Below are 6147 nucleotides of genomic sequence, written 5' to 3' on the forward strand. Positions count from 1 at the left end.
TCAGTCCCTGTATCCACACATTTTGATGTGTGACCAGGCCTCCCCAACTGCTTCTTGGAGAATCAAACACAAGGCCTTTCTAAGCAAGTAACAAAACAATCAAGTGAAACTCAAGGCAACTAACATCTCACACTAGCCAGCAACTGATAGAATGCATTCTGGAAACTCACATACTACTGCCTCAGCCCATGTGTACTACGACTCATGACACAGGCTCTGGTTTTGTTTCTTTTTAGAGGAAGCAGAATAGTCTTTGTCCTCATGTCATTCTTGTTCACATTTAGGGTTATACCTTTGGGAAGAATTCAGAGACATGATTTTGCATAAAAGCATACCATGAAGATGAGGCCTACCAGAAACACAAACCTTATATAAAATGAATTTATGAGGACAGAGTGGACCTAATATTGAAACCACTGAGTTTGAAAGAATGAAAACCTATTCTTCATGCTCTCTTCTGTGGTAAAGATCAGAAGATCTCAATGCTAATTTCTTTCTTTTTCTTTATTCAGTATAATAATATTTGTGCATGAAAAAACCTAGATTATATATGTGATTATTATATATATATATATATATATATATATATATATATATATATATATGCTGAAACTTAAGAGACTTATAAGCTGATCAGCTGACCAACCTTAGGGCAACAAAAGTGCATCATCATCCCTGCAACTTTAGTTTTTTGTGTTGTTTTTATTTGTCAAAGGGAGATCTGAGTAAAAGAGAGTGCCATGAGCACAAGATCCAACTATAAGGGCCACTGTCTCTTGAGATTTGGCAGGTGGCTGTTCAGGGAAGTAAGTTTTGAAGGAATGGTTTCTTTCCTGGGGCTTGATGATTTGGTTGCTGGTTTTCCTGGTTTGTTTCCAGCCACTTTTTAGCAGAAGAAGCCTGGCCTTGGAGTTTCAGCATGGTGTGCTACTGCTCATCAATGCAGGCTGCCTTTTTCTGAAGGTTTAGTTTCACTACCATCATGTTATTCTGTAGCTCAGCCAGGGTCTGGTTCTGTTTGATGAGGATGTCATCACAGGTGGTCAAGGATTGCCGAAGCTTTCCTGCCCCTGTGCTATGGCAGCAGGCCCTTTCTGCTGACTGGAGAGACTACTCTAGGTTTCTGAAGCTCAGTCCATAGCATACTTATATTCTTCTGGCCCTCCTCTAATTTCTTATCCATATCAATGATAAAGGGCTTGGCTGTTGTTGGTGGTTCTAACATTTGCTGATACTTCTGCAGCTCTTCAGTGGTGGAGCTTAGCTCTACTTTGCATTGCTCTAGTTTAGCTTTAGTTTCCTGGAGCTCCTGAGTGGAGGCAGAAGCTGCCAGCCTTTGTGACCACTATACTAGGGACAGTCCAGACCCTGGCTGTTGAGCTGCTGGCTGAGTTTGGCTTCCTGCAAGAGAGTTTCTAGCTCTTCTATTTTTCCATCATGTTCCTGAATCTCTTCTTGGTAGAAACTTGTCTGTGATTCCTTCAGGATCTTTAGCTTCTCTTCATACATCTCCTCCAACAGTTCCTTTCTGGTTTTTGAAATGTTCACTGTACCACTGCTCCTGCTGCTGCATCTGCTCTATCATCTCATTTAAAATTTCCTCATGGAGCTGCATCCCCAACTGCACCTTCACCTGTTATTCTTTCAAAAGCAGTGTTTTCATGGCTTTCACCACCTGCAGGAGCTCCTTCTTGTCATACATGGAGATGTCAGCTTCCTTTTCAGGATGGTCATCAAGGTGCAAGTCAGCTGTGCCCTCTTTCTTTAAGCCAGGGGATACCTGAAAACTATGTTCCATGATGAATGAATGCAGGGATGGGATTCCCAAATGCATAGATGGGGCATGCACAAGCTGGCTGGCAAGGGCTGAGAACTTGGCCACGTGAAGAGTCTCATCATAGGTAGAGGCACAGGGATTCACATTGACAATCATACAGGGATGGCCTCTACCTGTGAGGAAGCCTTGGAACACATGAGTCAACTTGTTGTCACAGAAAGGAATCTGGTTCTGCTTTGACCTGTGCTGCTGATTTTGTCACAGGGCAGCAATACAGCAGCCCAGGGTATGCAGAGAAGTGTTAATGTTTCCTGCTTCCTTTAGCTGTTTACTACTCTATTTATCTTTGCAGCACTCTGAGCCAGCCAAGTCACAGAGTGGTAGTTCACTGATATTGGGCACTATATCCCCTTCTCCTTGAAGGTGCAAGATTCTGATTGAGAACATTCTGTGACTGTGACTAGAGTTCTGGTTCAGGTGGGTGCTGGCAAACCTGGTTGTGATGGCCCACTTTCAAGAGTTTCCAGGCTTCCTCAACATCTCAAACATGAATCCAGTTGAGGTCTTTCACATAAGGATTGCCATTTTGATCCTTTCACAGCCACAATGTCTGTCTCTGATGCTGATGGCTAGGTGTTTCTAACAGGTCATAAAGCAATTCATTGTAATTCTCAAAGAAGCAGATCCAGACAAAGAAGGGAATATCTGCTGGGACATTTACTGAGGCACTATCTGGTTGTGACCATGAAGCACTTGTTTCATCCAGCTGGCTACTGCTGGTGAGCTGACTGGTGAAAAGAGGCCAGCAATGCCACTGTCAGATCTGGTGCTGGCACCTATCCAACTGTCTAGATGGACACGTTTCTTCAAAGAGGTGGACAGCTCCTCCTCTTGGAGACCTCCAGTTAGGAAGGACAGCTTCCTCATTTCCTCATGGTGAATCTGCTCGCTGTCTAGCCAGATTACCTCACTGGAGAGCAAGGGCTTCAGATCAGGTTTGGGATGAAGATGGCATTAGAGACTATTAAAGATGAGAGCCAGAGACCAGGACAGGACCCCTCATCCTTGAATTGTGTAGTTTTTCCCCGAGTTGGTGACTCCATATGTGTATATGAACCAGTTCTGCCATTTCAGTACATCCTTTACCATCTCCTTCACTGTCATGTTGAAGAAGGATGCTTGTCCCACTTTGGCCCAAATATCTGGGAAAAGGTAAATTTGTGGGTGCCCTGACCAATTCCCCTCTCATTGCTCTTCAAGGCAAAGGAGTCTTTGGGCTCTTGCAGCATAAGTGTTTCTGTAGTCTCAATATGGACACAGCCCTGATCTTCCTTTCGGTCCAACTCAGAAGTTATGAAGGGTCTGATTCGAAGGTAAACTTTCACTCTCTCTCTTTATCTTTTTCGAGACAGAGTTTCTGTCTTTGTGCCTTTTCCTGGAATTTGTTTTGGAGACCAAGCTGGCCTCAATCTCACAGAGATCCACCTGACTCTGCCTCCCGAGTGCTGGGATTAAAGGGGTGTGCCACCACTGCCCGGCTAACATTCACTCTCTCTGCAGTGTCCTCAAATGGAGCCTGTTTGTCCTCCAGAGAGGTGATGACAGAGCAATCTGACAAAAGGTCCTTTTGGATCACAGACCTCAGACCTGCAACTGTTGATACAACCATTGGGGAGTCTACAACATCCTCATTGGACAGTAAGCCCACTGGTGGAGAAAGGATCTCATGAGACATGGCAAGGAGAGTCAGCCAATGTCTGAACATTGTCTACCTTACTGCTTCTTCAGTCCCAGCTCCCACCCAGCTGCAGAACACAGACTCCTGCTACCGGAGAACACAATTCCACTCATGAGGCACAGCTTTGTTCCTCATACCATGTTTTTGCTAATTTCTTTCAATGGTCATTTGCTGTAGCTGACTGGTCATTCTCTTCACCTTCTGCTTCAACTGCATCTTGGTGAGAAAGGTTTTGTGGGATGGTGGCTCCCTGGTGCTCCTTGAGGGTAAATGAACACCAATTAACTTTCAATATGACAAGGCAAAAAGGATGGACAGACCACCCTGTGTCCTAATCAAATGTTTGAGAAAGCTTATTTAACAATGACTCAGTGACACCCCAAATTATTTTGTCCCATGCTTCAGATGCCCACTCTGGGGAAGTCAGCTGTCTCCTCTATTTGAAGGGATAGTGGTTATCTCAGCTATCTAGTTCTCTCTTGTCAAAACAAATACAGCAAGACACCAAGGAGAGAGAGTCAGAAAAAAAATGCCATAATTGACAATCACATCAGTAATTTAGAGGTTTCCCAAATATCTTGACAGGTTACTCTAATCATATAACTATTAAATGGAGAAGACATATAAGAGTAGAACATGGTCACCAGACTCAACAGGTCTCATGTTAATTCCTCAGTACCTATCCTCCAAAAGCAACAAAAGCCAAGAGTTCCTAACATAAAGCTTGTGCCTTACCAGTTCCTGACCTGTGAGGCAAACAATATCTTGGAATCCTTGAATTTCAAGAGCCATGACACACTGGGATGTTACGTTGGTTCCAAGAGACAGCAGCATTCTGTGACCCATTATTGGAAGATTCAGTTCAAGACCACATGCTCCAAGAAGCTGCTTTTTTCCTGCACAGAACTCATTATACAATTCTCTTGACCATTTATTTCTTGATGTTTTACTCTGAGGCTGAAGGTCAGCTTTCTTCTGCCACTCCCTGTTCTCTCTACCCTCTCCATTCTCTTTCTGAATTAGACTCTTCAGTATGACAACATGTTCACCAGTAAATGGTGACAATGTTGAATAAACTTCCCAAGGGCAGTTGGTGTTGCATAGGTGATATCACAGAGGATTCCATGGCTCTCCAGGATACAATAGAATGTCCAGAGAAGAGCTGCATGTGCCATGGGAACTGACATTGCTTCCCTGCTAATGAGCTTTCCTCATAATACACTAGAAGTCAAGCTGACCTTTGCAGGAGCCACTGCTGAGATACAAGGGAAGCCCTTCAGCAGCCCCTTCATCCAAAGCCAGAGATCTCTGTCTAATTGATTGGACACCCTTTAGTTCTTTCCATGTGTGGAGCTGAATGTTTATCTCCTATTGAAATTTTATGTACACAAGATAAAACTATCATAGAAATTTATATATGCTATAGTACATCATAAGTTCCTGCATCTCCTTATCTCCTTAGCCACAACACATTTTAGTCTTAATGCTGACTGAGAAGGATACTTTTTAAATTCTTTACTGGTAAAAAGTCTACAGGAAACTGCCAGGCAGCATTATACTAGAGGAAGAGGCTGACACAGCCAAGGAACAAGTACACATAGGAGTGTGATATGGTCATGCAGCTCAGTGTGACAAAAATCTGTGTCATCAGCATGTGTATAGTGGTTGTTGTACTCACTGTTGAGTAGCTCAAAGTGTTCTGCTGTTACTGGGTAATAAAGGTGTCCAGCAGCTGGAGTCTTCCACACAGAACATGAGTTTCCTGTAAAGCAAAGGATATTCAGGAAAATCCTTTGCAAGCCCATTCATAGGAACATAGACAAAATGGTTCCACAGGACAGTCCAGATGAATTGTTCTTAATTTGTCCAATACTCTGACCCTTTAAATTGTATTAACAGTAGTTCCTCATGTTGTGATGAACCCTAATTGTTTCATTGCTTCTTAAATTTAAGTTTGCTACTGTTATAAATCATAATTCAAATATTTGATGTGCAGGATATCTGATATGCAACCCCCAATGGGATGGTGACCCACAGGTTGAGGACCACACTTCTGAATGCAGACGGAAATCTCCACAAATCCTGACAGTGATGCTGGGGCAGTGTGATTCTTAATTTTTATTATCAGTTTGAATTAAACTAGTCATTTGAGAGGAGGGACCCTCAATGAGAAATTATATAGATCAGATTTACTTTGAACATGTGTCTGTGGGAATTTGGTAATTGTTAATTGAGGTAAGACTCCCTGAATTGGGCAAAATCATTTCATTGTCTGCAACCTGTACTGTGTAAGTATGAAGAACCTGGAGCATAAGCATACACAAACAGGCATCATGGGTACATTTGTTTATCTCTGCTCTTGGATGTGGATGTGATATGATTAGCTGAGTTCCTACCTTGATTTTCCAAAAATGAAACTCTTACCTGGAATTGTGGGCTATGATCAGTTTTTCCCATTCTAAGTTGCTGTGCCTGATAACTCAATATAATAAAGATGTTAAGAAAGCACTCTATGAAAGAGAGTTTGTGAGATGTATATTTCATGAAATGCTCAACAGCACCATATCTGTCTCAGAAGAAGAGATCCCACATGGTAGTTATTTGGTGGCACTCTTACCCTGCAGAGAAATGT

The 6147-nt window shown here is 42.7% G+C and overlaps 1 pseudogene; it reads right to left on the reverse strand.

Annotated features, from left to right (window-relative positions):
- Positions 1-702: 702 nt before the first annotated feature.
- On the reverse strand, positions 703-3512 carry LOC118575192 (annotated as a pseudogene).
- Positions 3513-6147: the final 2635 nt, after the last annotated feature.

Source organism: Onychomys torridus, unplaced genomic scaffold, assembly GCF_903995425.1.
Source record: "Onychomys torridus unplaced genomic scaffold, mOncTor1.1, whole genome shotgun sequence".
Lineage (NCBI taxonomy): Eukaryota > Metazoa > Chordata > Mammalia > Rodentia > Cricetidae > Onychomys > Onychomys torridus.